The sequence below is a fragment of the Macaca nemestrina genome, chromosome 10, assembly GCF_043159975.1.
Source record: "Macaca nemestrina isolate mMacNem1 chromosome 10, mMacNem.hap1, whole genome shotgun sequence".
NCBI lineage: Eukaryota > Metazoa > Chordata > Mammalia > Primates > Cercopithecidae > Macaca > Macaca nemestrina.
The window spans coordinates 36,117,465-36,135,680 of NC_092134.1; the positions used below are offsets into that span (position 1 = coordinate 36,117,465).

Below are 18,216 nucleotides of genomic sequence, written 5' to 3' on the forward strand. Positions count from 1 at the left end.
AAAACCCATTTCCTTCCTAGTTCCGTGTGTCTCAATGGGCTCTGTCAGGCAGCACGGCCTCCACTCCTCCCGTATCTCCCCAGGGCAGACAGCTCTGTCTTGGGTCCCAGGGCTGCCCTGAAATTATAAAGGATGCCTTTTGAGGAGCTTCCTCCTTAATGCCACATTTGCTTCAGCCACAGAATTGCTCTCAGCAGATTCTTTAACTGAACCTTCTGAGGTTGAGCCCCTGGCATCCTGGTGATGCCCAATGCCTTTGCCACAGGCTCTCCAGGACAGTCTTTTCTAAGCTTTGAATGTTCCAGACCATGTAGCAGTTCCACATGCAACATCTTCTGTAGTAGGAAGGTGTGTCTCTAGAGTTTTATTTCCCTGCACTGCCTTTTATAACATTCAAGAAGGCTAAGTGGAGTTTGTAACAGCCTTAATCTCTTTAATTGGCCTTTTTTGTCCATAATAAAGTAAAGCTAGTATTATTTGCTGAAACTGAATGTCTCTTTACTTGTACTGTCCCTTTGTTTTCTGGCCAAGGCATCTGTTTTCCTAACGTGCTCTTCTAACAAGTCTTGTGGGGTCTCCCCATAGTGAGGGAGAGCTGTCAAGTCCATGAGTTCTGAGTCTGCCAGTGGGTTTCTTTGTTCAACAAAAACTGCTAATTTTTTTGTATTTTTGCCTTCCTTAGTGGAATAATACCAACCAGTATGTTCCTATCAGACCAACATCTAACCCAGATTCAGTCATCTATTTACATCCAAGCTGGTCCCTCCATTAATATATGTCCTCTTTCATGTGTCATCTTTACAGCGAATCCTATACATCTCTTGGGCATATGACCCCACCATCACCATGCTATGCTTTGAATGTTTGTATCCCTTCAAAAGGTATGTGTTGGAACTTAAACTCCCATGTGCTGGAATTAAAAGGTGAGGCCTTTAGGAGGTGATTAAGGCGGTGGTTAACTCATGAGGGAAGACCCATACCGGGAAGGGGAAGTGGCTGAGCTCAGTGTGCCCAGGTCTTCCCCAGAACTCACCACCATAGGTATCTCCTCTCCTGTGGGAGCAGTGATGACGGAGCAGCAGAGGCCAGGTAGAATGTCTGAAAGATATCCCTCCACACGGAGGAAACCTCAGAAATGGTGTTTTCACTTACACCACATGAAAGTAAAGGCGTAGAGTCCACACCCCTGACCGCTGAATATTGCTATACTCCCTGTGTTTATTCATTTATTCATTTTTAAAAAGTATTTTGTTATTTTTTATTTATGTGTGTATTTTGAGACAGAGTTTCACTCTGTCATCCAGGCTGGAGTACACAGTGGTACGATCACGGCTCACTGCTGGATTACAGGCATGAGCCTCCGTGCCCAGCCTCATTTATTTCCTTACACATGTAATTATTGTTTTAGTATTGTCATTCTACATGAAACAGTTAATGACATCAGGGCAAAAACCTAGTCCATTTGAGCCACCACCATAATTCTAGAACCTAGCACAGTGCCTGGCACATTAAGGCAACTTCATTAATATTTGTTAAACGAACAGTTCAGATTAGATACATTTCACTCCATCAAAAAGAAAATCACTTATATGTGACATGTACAAATGACTGAGTCTGCAGTACACAGTTTGATTGTTATTTTGTTATTTGGAGGCTTCAATTAACCCAATACTTGTTGTAGGGCCCCCTTTACTTTGTATCTGGAGACAGCAGCACAGGCTGTGAAACGGCAGGTGTTACAGTTAATAAAAGACACCACTGAGTCCAATGAGGCATCTGAGTGTTTTCTCAGTGAATGCTGTATTGTTTCCGAATATTCCTAACTATCTAAGATTCACTCATGCAAGGAAAAACCACATTTGCAATGATTCCAAATATATCTCTCACGGAGCGCCAACCATTTCTCCACAATAAAATTCAAGCTCCATTACTGTTTTTCCAGGGAGCCTTGACTTACTGAAAGCTGATCTCTTCCCCTGCCAGTCTTCTGCAGTGTACTAACAAAGTCCTCAGTTCTTGAAACCCCCGAATTTAACCACGAGGCATCCCAGCAACATCTTCCCTCATTCCTCTCCCTGTTGTCTTTCTGTCAGTCTGACCTTTCTTCTCTGCAATCCTCATGAAAGCCTTTGGGGCTTCCACGCTTCGGGCCTCAGCACTTTCTCTTCCAGCTTTACCATCCTGCAGTGTACAACTTCACCTCCTCAATCTTTAGGACTCCCAAACCTCTGCCTTAGCCAGAATTTGACACCTCCTATTAGACACAGGCTTAACAGGAGCCAAACTGAACTCACTGTCATCTTCAAACCTGTTCTTCCTCCTGGAGTCCTCATATCCAAAGCCCAACTTCTTTGTCTGCAATATCAGATCTACGTTTTCTTTTTTTTCTTTTTTCTTTTCTTTCTTTCTTTTATTATTATTATTATTATTATTATTATTATTATTATTATTATTATTTTGAGGCTGAGTCTCGCTCTATAGCTCAGGCTGGAGTGCAGTGGCATAATCTTAGCTGACTGCAACCTCCGCCTCCGGGAGTAGCTAGGATTACAGGTGCCCATCACCACACCCAGCTAATTTTTGTATTTTTAGTAGAGACAGGGTTTCACCATGTTAGCCAGGCTGGTCTCCAACTCCTGACCTTAGGTGATCCATCTGCCTTGGACTCCCAAAATGCCGGGATTACAGGCACGAGCTACCACTCCTGGCTCCACGTTTTCTAAATATGTCTGCACTCTATCGAGCCTTCTTTATCCCTGCCATCAATATCTTCATCTGGGTCCCTATTCTTTCCCTGCAGAACTGCCACAAGAGCCTTTAACTGATCACTTTTTCTCTCTAGCCTTGACAATTTTATGTCTGTGCTCCTGCTGCCAACAATGTTATTAAAGATCTAAATCGAATTATGTTGTTCCTGCTTAAAATTCCTTCTCTGGCTCCCCAGCATCTGCACAATAAAGGCCAAGGTCACTAGAAGGGCACTTAAGGTCCATCTAGATTCAATCCCTGCTCACTTTTCACCGTTACTTGCCACCTATCCTCACCTCAGAACTATCTTTCAGCAATTTATAGCAGCTTAGAGATCCCTAAGCTCATGTAACCAGTAAGAATTTTCTTCATGAGACACTTGAGAAACATCATATTTATTTTTCTAGATCAAATTAAAACTGCCTCAGCCTTCAATTTTTATTTTTTTGCCAGGGTTGGTGAGAAATTCAATCCCAGTCACCTCTCAGTGCCATAAGAATCCCAATTCTGTAAGGGCTCACACAGGAAAGAGGCCTTCTCCCCAGTCCATGTGGTCAGCTTCATTGTGACTGTTCTTCTTACATAATGCCTGTGTCAAGGCTCTCTGCAGGGCATGTGCAAATGCTTTTTCCAGAGGGTAGTAGTAACAATGGCATATACTTATAGAGCGCTTACTACATGCTAGCCCCTGTTCTAAGCAATTTGCATATATTAGCTTACACATTCCTCATAGCAATTCTATGAGATAGATACTTGAAGGGTAGCAGAATATTCTGCCTCAAAACGTGCCACTTTGGCATGAGGATTATTTTGAGCCAAAGACAATAGAGAACAAGCAGATGTAAGACAATCTCTCTGTATCCCTTCTATGGCCTAAAAGCAGGACACAAATTGTGTCCAGGGAGGACAAAGAGTTAATCACCAGACAGACATGACTTGAGACCCCTATCATCCTGGAGCCGGCACCAGAAGAATCTCTGTCATGAACTTCACTATTAGCCTTGACTCGCCACTGGTTTCCCATACATTTGCCCTCCCTCAATTGGCTACGTTAGAGACTCAAGCTTCTTTTCTTTGTCTTGTCAATTCTCTAAAAAGGTATTCTTCTGTGCAGAAGATGCTGTTTTAGCCAAAGTTCTAAATCACCTCTTTGAAGTACTCATTTTTGGGTATTCTCAAATGTCACAGGCGCAATGCAACATGTTAATAAATGTGTTTGTTTTGTTAATAAATGTGTTTGTTTTTCTCTTGTTAATCTGTCTTTTGTTACAGAGACCCCAGTCGAGAACTTAGAAGGATGAGGGGAAAATTGTTTTTCCTTCCCTGCTGCTATTCCCACCAGCCCCTCTTTCAATGTGGGGAAGCCAAGGCACAGAGATTAAGTAACCCCCAGGGTGCTGGTAAGTCTGGGATTTGACCCATCAGCCTGACTCCAGAGTCCCTGCTCTTAACCACTGCACTCTACAACCTCTTGTGAGTGATGTCGTTCTGCAGTGGTGTAGGGTTGGCCACAGAGGAACTTGGCCATTGCTCCAAGACTGCTGGACTTATCCACCACCTCCACACAAGCATCCATGTACATTCCCACTGTATGATGCCTTCCTATCCTGTGCTCAAGGAAGTCCCAATCAAACTCTTAGAAGTTTGAATCCCTATCAAACTCTAAGAAGCTACCACACACCTCTCAGGTTACTTTCCTTTTCAATTCAAAGTATTAAGATTGCTCCCCCTCTCCCTCATCCTTCAACTCCAGATGAATCCTTTGATGGCCCCCAAGCTCTTCCCATGGCTCTAGGGCATTTGACCTGCTGTCTTGCTCCTCTTATTTGTTGGCAGTCCATCCCTCTAGCCTCCTGTTGTTTCTTCACACACGAAGCAAGTTTATAGTTTAGGATCTTTACACTTAGCTGTTTGTGCCACCTAGAACTCATTTCCGAAGACAAACCTTAAACCACAAGCTCTGCCAGACTGTTCTTAGGGCACAGGGCAAGAATTTGAGGATCGTTGTTTCAATACTTTGAACCTGCTGCACCACTAAGAATGAAACAGAAACGAACAACTCCTGCTTATACTGCCCTACAAATCTTGCTTTTCCTGCTACCAAGAGGGAAACTCTGGAAAGCTTATTTCTCTTTCAAACTACAGCTTCTCACAGATGCCCTTCCTGCCTTCTTTTTTGGTTCTGCATCTGCACCTTGAATGTATTTCTATTGTTGTGCTTGCCAAAACACATTGTAATGTTCTTAATATTTTTTATAGTTGTCTCTTATATAAGATTGAGTTCCTCAGGGGTAGAAATTGGCTTTTATGTAACTCTGTATCCCTGGCCCTTAGCAAGATGCCTAGAAAATACAGGTTGAGTATCCCTTATCCAAAATGCTTAGCACCAGAAGTGTTTCAGATGTCACATTTTTTAGGATTTTGGAATATTTGCATTATATACTTATTGGTTCAGCATCCCTTATCTGAAAATCCAAAATGCTCCAAAATCAAAACTTTTTGAACCCTGATATGATGCTCAAAGGGAATGCTCACTGAAGCATTTCTTATTTAAAATTTTCAGATTAGGGATACTCAACCTGTAATAAGTACTTAAAATTGTTTGATAATTGAAGCGAACTCAGACCAAGGTCAATGTTGTAATCATCATTATCTTATCACCTCTCCACCTTCACTGCTTCCCCCCAGGCCACAAGCTTCAGTCATTCTGCTCCTGGATTAGTGCAGTGACCTCCCTCTCTGCCACAGTGCTTCTACCCTTTTCCCTTTTCCCTTTCAGTTCATTTTCAGCCCAACAGCCAGGATAATCCTCTTAAAATCTAAAACAGATAAAGTAGCTAAAAACTTTCCAGTGGTTCCCACCTCGATCAGAAAGCCCTACATGGCCTACACCATTCTCTCTGATCTGCACCCCCTCCCTCATACTTTTCTGATCTCACCTTCTACTACTGTGCTCATCACTCCAGCCATACCAGCTCCCTGTCATTCCTCAAACACACCAAGCATTGCCCCTCAATGCCAGGGCCTTCATTATACTTCCTATTCCCTCAGCCTGGAATATTCTCCCTCATATATCATCATGGCTCACTCCCTCACCTCTTTTTCTGTGCCAATACCACCTTCTCACTGAGACCTTCCCTGATCACCCCATTTTAAATGCCTTGCTTTTTCTTCATAGCATTTTTTCACATTGCATATAATACAATATGATACAACATATTTATGATACATGGCATAATTTTCTCATTCATCTTTATTATCTGTCTCCTTCACATGGAATGTAAGCTCCATGAGGACCTGGCATCTAGGAGACTCTCGATAAATCTGTGTTGAGTGACTGATTCTTAGACTAAAGGATCCCGATGTCTAGTATCATCTCTGACACCAATGGAACAAGTCATACAATCTAACTGTCCTCAGCTGCTTCAGCTCTGAAATAAGGTTGTACTAGAAGATTCCTTAATAGGAGATTTATGATGGCATCACAAAAGAAAATCTAAGACTTTTTCCTACCCACTTATTGTCTTTTGTGCTCTTTAACAAAAAAGTGGCAGTAAGCTCACAGTGTCAAAACATCTATTGATCCTTATACATAAGAATTAGCCTCCGGGAAAAATCCAATCCCTTGCTCCAATAGTGGCCTAGTTCTTGATAAAGAGCCACATGCACACAACCCCACATAACAACACATTGTGCACCCTCACACACACAGCAAAGTAAGAAAGCGCTCTTTGCCACAACTCCTATCTCCAGACTTTGGGATCTTTCCCAAGTTTCTGCAGACATCTATTTAGCCCTATTCTCCAGGCAACCTCAACCTCAAATGTATTCAGGGAGTTGCAGGACATCCAGAAATCTCCTGATTAGATCTACTCCCCTTTCCTGGGCTTCCTAGGAAGGGCTCCTCTACTATATTTCCCTTTTTGCCTCAGCTCTAGGTGCCTCTGAGAGGTTGCTTTTGCCCTGTTTCCCACACTTTCTAGGCTCCTACCCCAAGCCCTTTGCTGATTCACCTCCTAGGCTCCACACCGGCCATGGCAAAGCTACTCCAATTATGCAAATTTCCTGCTGGGACGCCAGTCTGTGTCCTTTATATATGCAGGGACTCAGCTAGACGCTGGGTGAGAGATTATAATGAATAAGACATTACCCTTGCCCTCCAGGTGCTTACAGGCTAATAATACCTATGAAACTAATTAACTTCGAAGGGAATAGGAGGTACTATCTTCAGTTGTCCCATTTTTGCTAACACCCAGTTTACAGAAAGCCACCCGAATTGCTTCCAAGTCTTTGTAAATGAATACCAAGGAGAAACCACTGCCAAATCAATACATTTTAATTGGAAGTGTTTATGAAACCCAGGAGAGTTTCCTAAATGTATTAATTGCTTCCCAAGGAAATATAAAATTCACAATTACTAAAACCATGAAAATTAATACAATGACAGCTCTAAAAGATTGCTTTGTAAACTGTTGCTAAATACATGAAAATAAACCAATTGACCTTTTAGAAAGTTAAAAAAAAAAAATCTCTGATGATCAGTATACAAGAATTGTTTGCCTTGAGACTAACCAACTTACTTAGGGCAGCACTGCACTTCACTGAAAAGAGATTGCATCAACTGTATCACTAGTTTTAAAAAAAAGTTATTTCAACAAAGAAGGTAGCCAAAAAGTTAGATGTGAATTATCCTCCCCTTCCCCACACCCCTACCATATATTAGTACAGGTAAAAAATTCTCTATTAATTCTGACTTTAAAAAGCAGTTTGAAGTAAAAAATAGCAATTGTCTTTCTGTATCCTAAGATTCTTTTTTCGTTTAAAGTTTCCACTGAATTGCATCAGATAATAGGATGAAGGGCCAGTTCTCCATAAAATACCAGATTTGCAAAGCTTTAAAAACCTGAAATTTTCCCCTGGAAAAGAACCTTCTCATTTGCATTTGGATGGCCAATCTTTCAATAAACATTTCTGAGCAGCTTCCATGTGGCTATTGCTGTGTGAGGCATAGCAACATAGACAGAAAGACCCAGGCCCTGGCCTCAGAAGTGCACAGTCTTAGGAGAACAGGGGTATTAGCTTTATTAACGAGAGCCCAAGAGAAGCAACGCATAAGTCTGCCCACCAAGGACCAAGCACTTCACCTAAGAATTGAAGGATGAGTAGGAGTTTGCCAGGCAGTCAAAATGGGCAAAGGCATTCCAACAGAAAGACAGGCATGAATGAAAGCCACAACGACCTTAGAAAATGGGTCAGGGTCAAAGAGCAATTAGCTGGGAGTAGACCCTACAGTGTGGGGGATTCCATGGAACATGAGCCTAGGTAAGTGAGCAGAGGACAAATTAAAATAATGATTCATCATTGAGCACTTATAATGTACCAGGTACAATGAGAGGTATTTCACATAGATTATTTGATCTCCCAAAAAACCCTTTAAAATAAGTACTATTATTATCACCCTAATTTCATAGATGAGAAAAGTGAGGCACAAAGAAGTCAAGTTACTAGTTCAAAGTCTCATAGCTACTCAATGACTTTGAAGCAACATCTTCATCTCTAGAACCCACAGGTTTAACCACTTTTCAAATTTTGAAGGATCTTACAGACCAAACATAGGAGCTGAAAAATATCTTTTAGGCAATGGGGAGCTACTGATGAATATTGAGCATGGATACTGAGTAACATCATCTGATATGTACAATAAAATGATCACTGTGGTGCTCTAAAAGATAGATATTTCAGTTTTACTTGTTTGTGTGTTGGGGCAGGGGTAGCAGGAGGAGGGCAGTGCACAAAGGCTAGAATCCCCGTAATGAGGAGAATGCAATTCTTAGTAAAAGAGAAAGCAAAGGCCTGACTTGGGCAGTAGAAGTGTAGGTAGGGGCAAAAGGGGTAGATACACAGATTTTTAGGAAGTGGAGAAAAGAAAGACTTGGATATTGGATATAGAACAGGTGTAAGACAGGTAAGTGAGATGCATCAACTATTAGGAAGGGAACATCTCTTTCCCACTCCAGATATTTCCCTAAATGTGAAAGAACATCAATTAATATAAACTTTCTGGCTTATGTCTGTCCTCCTACTTCCACGCCCTTCCAGCTATAATATTTTATATGATGGTGAATTTGGCAGAAAAAAAAAAAAAAGGACATTCCTCTTTCTTCTCTCGGTGGCAACTTGCCCTCAGAAAGCACATTTTCTACTCTGCATTTCAACAGAGAAAGGAGTCTTACAATTTTAGAAAGTAAACTCAATGCCATCCCCTCAACCCCCACAACTGATGCATGAACCAGGAATATTGAGAAATGAGAAAAAATGGTGACAGCTGAGGATGCGTAAGTCCCAAGCCTTTGGTGGTCCCCATGATTTGAGGCTCTTTGGTGAGTAGAGAAGCTTAGATGTTCCATGTAGCAGGTTTTGACAGTTAGGCAGTTGGTTTTTAACTGCCCAGCAGGACAAGAGGCCATATGCAGTTTTCCCCTTGGCTGATCTTTGCTTCTTGTGGCTTATTCCACAAACAAGAGACAGAATGGCATGTACAGAACCCTGCAAAGGCCCAGCCTCATCACAAGAGAGCAACAGACCGTAGAGGGGTGGGGCAGAAAGAGGAATGATTCTTCTTTTTAACTGCGCCTTTTGAACTGCAAAGCAACTAAGCTCCGTATATACAGAAGAGTCCCATGGAAGTCTCGGTATATAGGGGTATGTTTTCCAGGTATGCTAAGTTTCTAGTGCCCAGATTAGCCGACTGTTAGCTAGAATACTTTTCCCACTGTAATTGCATTTAAGGTCACAGACCGTATTATGTTTATGTATTATTATGTAATATGTTTCAGTGTCTTGTAGACAGGCAGTACAAAAGGGCAAAAGAAATTTTTAAAAAGTTTCAAATGTATGAGAAAACAAAGAGAAAAAATACAGCTCTATTAAGATCCAGTGATACGAGTTGTCTCCATTGCACATTTTTATTCTTTTTCCGGGGTCACCAATGTCTCAAATAGCATGTCAAAGGGAGGAGACAGGTGTTTAGGAAATGTCTCCTCTCAGGTATGCTAAGTTCGCAGTGCCCAAATTAGATGACCTCTTGCTGGAATATTACTCTCATTGCAATTGTATTTAAGGTCACAGGTCGTATGCTTTGGACAACTGATATCAACTGACTGGCTTCCTGGCACAACTGAACCCTTCCTCTTTTGGGACTCCACGCAGTTACCATTGTATCTCTAGCTTGTGACAAGTCTTAAATAAAATACTGTGTCCTGGGAACACAATTTTACCAGGGATAGGGAGCAACAGTTCAAAGGCTACGGGATGGCTTATTTTCTAACCAATAATCTTAAATGCGCTATTCACTTGAGATTCTTGACAAGAGGTACTCACGGAGACTTGGAACTCTATCAAGGCAACTGCTAAGGGACAGAACTCCCCCGTTCTACTTAGATTCTACCTGGGCTACAGTCTCTGGAAAATTCCCAATCTATTCAGAATCCAGAACTTCTGTCACTGAAACTAATCAAAATAACAAACTGAGGAGGATGAAATATTGATTTTAATTTCCTTGGACTTTCAAATCACTGTAGCAAGAAAATACGATTTTGGACTTGAATTCATCTGGATTTATTAAGGCTGTAGATTTTCATTTCTCCCTAGACATCTCATAGGGAATTGATATTCACTTTGGATGCATCTTTATAATGTTGGTATTTTGGTTTTGAAGTATGGTAATGCTGTCCTTTAATCCCACGGCAGGACATGGGCTATGTGCCATCATCATCTGTGATAGAAAATAGACCAAGGGCAAATAGATGGCCTTGAAAATAGTGGCCTAGGAGTTAATTCTAAAGGAACATGTCTGATCCATGTTAGAGCCTTCTCAGAGCAAAATCTTCATTGCCCACCTGCGGCTCCAGGATGATCTCCCAAGAAGAAAGGGAAGCAGGGAGGTGAGAGCAGGCTGATCCAACAGGCTGCTGCTTTGCCTCTGAGGACTGGGAGAGCCCTGCTCTAGCTTAATGAACCAAATCGTTCATTAAGACTAATAGAATAAAAATATGGTAACTAATGGAAAAGGAATGACTCTTCCCCACTGTTGATGTTCCCCCTCAAGTGAAGGGCCATCAGTTAGAATAACATACCTGGCTTTGTTCTACTTCTTGACTCTTTCAGCGTGAATCTCACCCTAGACCTAGCATCAGAATCTTCTGGAGCTGGGGTCCAGGCACCAGTATGTTTAAAAGCTCCCCAGGTTATTTTAATGTGTAGGGAGAGCTAGGAACCAATGAACTAAATGATCTCTAAAGATATTTTCTAACTCTTTTTCAAAAAAATGCTACGATACTACCAGCAGTTAGAGAAAATGACTTCAAGGCCCTTGGGACACCCTTTTCTAGCAGCCCCGAGGCTCCAGTGCATAGTGTGCAATCAGCCTTCTAATAGGAGAAAAACAATACAAGGCATCATGTGTTGGTCCCAAAGCTTGCCTCTTCTGTCTGCCCCGCCATGTCACTGCCATACAATCTATAGGAAAACTGTTCTTTACCGTAACTTGAGAGGGAGATAATCAGGAACAATCCAGCTACACCGCAGCCTAATCACAATGACTGATATTTCTAGGGCTGCATTAATCAAGCCTTCAAGTAGACAGACTCTTATGGTCAGACCAATTCTAGAATGATTCTGCCTCCATGGTGGGAATCTTTTGTAAACGGAAATTCTCCATTCAGCCTTCCATCTCACCTAAGTGCAAAATCCCTCCTAATGGTAGCATCTGTTGTCTGCAGCAAACAGAGTTGATTACAGATGCTCTGAAAGGAATTTAAGTCTTTTCTCTTGCTACTCAGGAGGTGATGGTGTGATGGGAAACAGTAACTCTTTTTAGAAAATAAAAAATCTTTGGCTAAACAGTGACTACAATAATAAGGTAAAAGATACATCGTTGTATAAAATATTAATATTTGCTGGATTTTTATCTCTTTCTTCAGTACTAAATACGGCCAATAACCATACATGCACTGTCTCTTATAGCTACAGAGCAGGTGTGCAGGTAACTGGTTACCAAGCAACGTATTGGCTGGGGATTAGAGCACACACTTGCATGGGCATAACTCTGAATAATGCAAACCTTGTTAAGTGATACATTTTTCATTATCCTAGTATCACATCAAGTTCTATGCCACCTTTTTTTCTTCTTCTTTAATGTAGGAAACATATTTCTATTAAGAACCTTGAAGAAACCTTACCATCAGATATTTCTTTTTTATTAAAAACAATGAAAAGAACAGATTCATTATATCTTATCCATCAAACTTGTTATCTACCTAAACATCTGTTCAGTTTTTGTTGTCGTGTTTAGAAAGAATAATTATCCAGCAGACCTTATAAGAAATGAATTCCGATGGAGCGAATGAACTTTACTAATGACATGCATTTATAGCTCCTTGAGGAAAAAGTTACCTATTCTCATAATCCTGTTTGTTCTCTCAAATTAAAATGTCTTTGGTGGTTATTTTAGAACTTAGAGGGTTTTTTAAAACTAGCTCTCAGAAGCCCTCTGATCCTTAATAAAAATGATCAAAATATATTTAAAATGCTTATAACTCCTCAGTCTCTAAGTATAGAAAATGCCTCTGCTCTTTACCTTTAGCTTCCTAATTTAAATATCTTGCATGAAGAACTCTAAGTAACAACTAGAAAATTCTTAGTTTATAGGAAATTTCTCTGACATTTGTGGTGACATTATTTTTCTTTTTTAAGTTATAATTAAATGTTGTGGAGCAAATTAGCAGAGTATGGAAGGAGGGAGAGAAGAAGGGAAGGCAGGAAATAAAGAAAGAAAGTAAAAAAGAAGAAGAGTATTTAAAAGGGGTCTTGATTCCTCCTTTCTTTGGAAACGCTAAACAGGTGGGAGATCTGTTTCTGTGACTCTTCTGTATATTTCATAGAACGGCTTGGTTTCCTAAACCCCACTTTGCAATTGTTGAAGTGATTTGCCCACTCTAGAGAAGGTATATGAAGTGGAAATGGAATATGAAGAGATACTTGTACAAGGGAACAAGGTGTGTGTGCCTAGCCTTAATTTTAAGGTTATATGTCTGTGATATTAATTTTATCACAAAAATGGACAAGTTCATTTTTCTAAACCTGGAAAGATGCCAGTGGGGTTCTGTCTTAATTATGAGGACAGAGAAAAAAACATTTTACCCAGCGCTTGGTGCTAAGGTCTTAGTTATGAATATAGAGAAAAGATACATTTTACACAGCCTTTGGAGTTCATGCAAGGCCGCATACAATTGCTTGCCTCAGAGAACGGAGCAGTGAGAACTTGCTTCTGACCTGGTGGCTCACTGAAGCTCAAACTGGCAATTTTATGAAATTTCCAAGAGCTTTGTAACTGTGTCTATTATTTATGATTCAGCATCTTCAATTTTTTAATGGTATACTTAACTTGAGCTGAACACTAAAAAATGGCAAAGCTCGCAGTTTCAAATTTTGTAGGGAACAAGCTATGAAAGCTATTCCTACTCCCTGTGACCACTCTTTATTTTAGAAAGGAAATACAATATTCTCCATTCTAGGGGTAGGATGGAGAGTCAACACATAATTCCTTGATGTGAAATGGACATTTCTTTTATTTAAATTTAAAATTCATATATTTAATGCTATCCTTATATATAACATAAGTATCTGGAATTGGTACCTCTACAAAAAAGCAAGGTGAAATAGCTTTTATTCTTCAAGACCCTGCCATAAGATACACACAGCTACGTTTCCTCCATCGTTGTTTTTGTTTGGTAATTTTTTCTCCCAGATCTTTCCTGATAGAATTGTCATGTGAAAAGGTCTTTTGAATGCTAAGTCATCAGAGTTGTTTTAAGAAAAATACTGGTAACTATAGGCTACCAGATACATGCAGCTTGAATTTTGTTCTAAGGTCTTTCTGTTAAATGAAAAAAAATACATTGTTATCAACCTATCTTTACTATTTTGGGCATTTTAAACACCATATCTGTATACAGAGTCTTCTTATAATCTTAGCCAGTTTATATCAAAAAGATAATTTCCCCAACAATATTATTTCAAGCAAAATCACACTTGAAAGATATTCATTGCAAGGAATTGTAACTTCCTATCACAGATATTTGTGCTGACCCAACACAGATAGATTTATACACATACATCACTGACACCCCAATTCATATACTCGTAGAATCTTATAACAATCCTATAATAAAGACATCACACAAGCTAGGTAAAATTTTTAAAACTAAAATTTTCTAAAATCGTTGTCTGTCTAGTATGTCTTGATTGGTACTATTCTTTACTCCAAAAAGAACTTTTTCTAATTTTGTTTGCCTAAATTTGTCTCCATTTCTCAGAATCCAGTAATAGATGAAAAGGAGAAAAGATGGTCTATAAGCCTCTTTTCTTTTAAACTCTTTCCTACTGAAAACAATTGTGATACACTTCAGAATTGAGCTTTAGATATATAAATTAGCCAATATTGCCTAGCCTGTTGTTATTTAAAAGGGCTATTTGTACTTGCTGTTTTCTTTACAATAAAAACATCCACATTTTAGATTTGCAATATGCAAAAATAAGTAATAAATTCACGTTCTATATCAATTTCTAAACAGAAAAACACGTTTGCGAGACTCAAAATGAATGAACAGCTCCTGCTGTTAGTTTCTCCCGTCTTATGAATCACCTGTTCTCCTCTTCTTGTGCCTCCAGAGCTGCTCGAGAGCCACAGCCAAACTAGTTTCTTTGTTTAGCAAAGAATATGCTCAGTTTCACCTTGAAATCTGAATTTATTAAAAGGTATAGAACTTTCTACTTTAAACATTGTTATCCAACTCTTTTTCCCTGAAAAGTTGAAATGTAATCTAAACACTATTCTCAGAGTGGACACCTACATAATTACATTTGCTGTTTATTGCGTTTTCTTAGGCTGTTTGAATCTTTTCAGAACTCGTGTAGGCCAAATATTTTATTACTGAGAGAAAATTTATTAGAATGTCTACTATGCCTGTATTTAAAATGTCAGCCTCATGATTCATTTTCTTTTGTCAATTCTCCTATGTGCTTGAACATGTAATTAACAAAGTCTCTTATTTATTTATTTTGAGATGGAGTCTCACTCTGTTGCCCAGGCTAGGGTGCAGTAGTTTGATCTTGGCTCACTGCAACTTCCACCTTCTGGATTCAAGCAATTTTCCTGCCTCAGCCTCCAGAGTAGCTGGGATTACAGGCGCCCACCATCACACCTGGCTAATTTTTTTTGTATTGTGGGCATAGGGCTTCAGCATGTTGGCCAGGCTGGCTTCAAACTCCTAACCTCAAGTGATCTGCCTGCCTCAGCCTCCCAAAGTCCAAGGATTACAGGTGTAAGCCACAGCGCCCACCCATTAACAAAGTCTTTCTTAACAAAATCTGCTGGCTGGGAGGGCAAGGGTGTCTAGAAGGAAAAAGTTTGAGGGGTAGGAGGGATGCAGATCTGGGATTAGGCCAGGTTAAGACTAAAGGAGGGGTCCCTGGGCCAGCCCTCAGGACTGGAGAACCCCTGAGCTAGGCAGGAGCAATGCCCCATCACCCTTACCCCAAATACACCTGGAGGATCTGAGTGTTGTCCTTCTGCTTGACTACTGAGGAAGGAGAACTAGTCCCTGGAGAAACAGATAAAAGAGGTCAGTATCCTGGATTGCATCCTTAGACTACCAGTACTATTTTATCATCTACTAATTAATTCTCTGGGCTCTAGAATGTGTCTTTTCCATAATCAGCTACAAGTTTAGTTTCATATGTGGGTACTTAACGAATATGTATAAAAGGGAATCAGTGTTTAAGTACATTCTTGTACCTGATGCTTTATTTTCATTTCCTTATTGAATCTCCTCTACACCCACGTGTAGTTGTATTCTTACCCATCTATTGTATATGAGAGAAACAAAACTCAAAAAGGCCAAGTAGCACACTTATGCAAAGGAACACACTTGTGAAAAATTGGTCTGGCATTCAAATTTAGGTCAGATTCCAAAGCCCCTGCTCTTTCTACAACTGCCTCGTGGAGGCTGGTGAGATGTAGATTTCCTCACAAGCTGAGGAAATTGAATTTGGCATTGAATAGCGTCATCCAAATTCTTACCTCTGAAAATAGTTCTGGCAGCTCCTCAAGTAACTGCTTTGTATTTTGTTGCCTAACATTCATTTTTGTTTGATAACATTTCCAATATTTAAATACATTGAAGATTTTGTTGATCTGCTGACATTTAAATTAGTTTTTGCATCTTTCCTTCTGACAATTTTAGGTCATTGAATTTCAGAACAGAGTCATGATTATAAAAAAAGAGTTTCCACCATATGTAAAAAGACTATGATATTATACACAGAAAAAAAGGCCAAAGACGAAAGTTCTGAAACTATATACTTCTCAGAGAGGAATTCAACAAACGCCGTTACCAAATCATGTTGGGAGCTGGTTAGAATGCAGAATCTTGAACCCCACCCTAGAGATACACATCTGGACATGGGACTTTATTACCTACATTTTCAACACAAAAGTTCAGGAGTCACCGCTATAAATAATGCACTGTGAAAGAAATTATGTTGTAGAGACCCAAACCTTGGAAGTTTTTATATCTGGAGAGTTCCAAAGAGTGCCACTTCCGGTTCCAGAGGTCTTGGATTTGAAATGGACGTAAGTGAAACTGACTGGACTTTCTCTGTGCAAATACACTATTTCTATGGGGAAGTAAGAGTTTTGAGCATGTTATTATTGGCATTAAGTGTGGTAAATAAGATTAACCAATCCACATTTATCACAAATCAGCAAACTAGCACATGTACAAAAACTAAGAAAGGTCCTAGGCCTTAGGCAACTGGCTCACTGTCTTCCTCTCCTTCCTCTTCTCCCTGAATTAATCTTATCCCTCTATCACTGTGATTATGTCTGCTTTGCTCCCCCCACTTTTTCCTGTTTCATAGTGATTATACTCAAAACCTCATATGTCAACATAAAAGAATTTTTGCCTTATGTATATGACATGTAAAACCACTCATTTCACACCCCTGTCAACTCCATGCCTGCATCACCTTCCACCTTTGCTAACCTCTCACTTCAACCTTGCAACAATGCCAGACTGTAGTTCCCCGACTACCTAATGCTCATTCACACTGTATCCTTCACTTCTGGCAAAATGGCCTTCAACTCATCACCTTCTTGACCTGATTGATATCAACTTATCTTTCAACGATTACTTCCTGGAAGCCATCCGTGATGCTCTACAGTCCCATTGTGGGTAAAGTGAGGTGTTTTCACTTCTGACTGCACATCAGAGTCGTTTAGGTAACTTTCAATATAAATACAGCCTCTAAAACTCTCTTATAGTTACTGTTTGCAAGGTATATCTTTCTCCATACTTCTATTTTTAACATATTTATGTCTTCGAATCTAAACTATGTCTCTTGAAGACAGGATATAGTCAGGTCTTGCTATTTTTACATAATCTAATCATGTTTCCCTTCTGATTTGAGTGTCTGTTCCATTTACATTAATGGGATGATTGTTATGGGTGGATATATTTGTTTTTCCACTTAATGTGGTGGATGTATTTGCTTTTAGACTGATTTTTTTTTTATTTTAGTGTAATTATTGATATACTTGGATTTGTTTTTAGTATGGTTCATCATTTTTGTTCCTGTTTCTTCATGTACTGCTTTCTTCTGTGTAAAGATTTTTTAGTATACAATTACTATTCTTCTGTTAGAAGAATTTTGAGTTAATTATGCATAATTTTGAGTTATTTTCTTAGTGGTCATTCTAGGGTTTATCATATACATCTTTCACTTACCCCAATCTACTTCAGATTAATACCGACTTAATTTTGGCAACATATATCAAGTTAGCTTTTGTAGAGTTTTATTTCCTCCTCCCTACTTTGTGCTATTATTCTCAGACATATCACACTTCATCTATGTTATAAAGCCAAAACTACATTGTAATAGTTATTGGTTTAAATAATATTTTTTAAAGTTAAGAGAATACAAGAGAAAATAATTATACACACACACACACACACACACACACACACACACACACACACATATATATATATATATCTCCATCCTATATTTACCCACATGTTTCCCATTTCTGGTTTTCTTACTCCTTACTGTGTATTTATGTCACCATCTTATGTCATTTCTTTTCATGAAGGACTTCCTTTAGTATTTGTTGTAGGACAGGTCTGCTAGCAATGAATTTTCTCAGTTTTGGTTTATCTGAAAATGTTTTTATTTTATCTCTATTTCAGAAGAGAATAGTTTCACTGACTATAGAATTCTTTGTTTACAGGTTTTTCTTCTTTTAGCATTTTGACTATGTCATGCCACGGCTTTCTTACTTCTCATGTTTCTCATGAGAACTCAACCACATTAACTGTGTAATGGTTTCCCTGTACATAAGTCAATTTT

At 39.5% G+C, this 18,216-nt stretch overlaps 1 long non-coding RNA gene across 2 annotated transcripts in view; it reads left to right on the top strand.

Moving 5' to 3' along the window:
• Positions 1-2,332, top strand: part of LOC105483657 (uncharacterized) — a 63,112-nt gene extending 60,780 nt beyond the window's left edge. For both annotated transcript variants that reach the window (XR_988461.2, XR_011608936.1), the window contains one exon: positions 805-2,332. This is a non-coding gene — a long non-coding RNA (uncharacterized lncRNA). The remainder of the gene's footprint in view (positions 1-804) is intronic.
• The last annotated feature ends 15,884 nt before the right edge of the window (positions 2,333-18,216 follow it).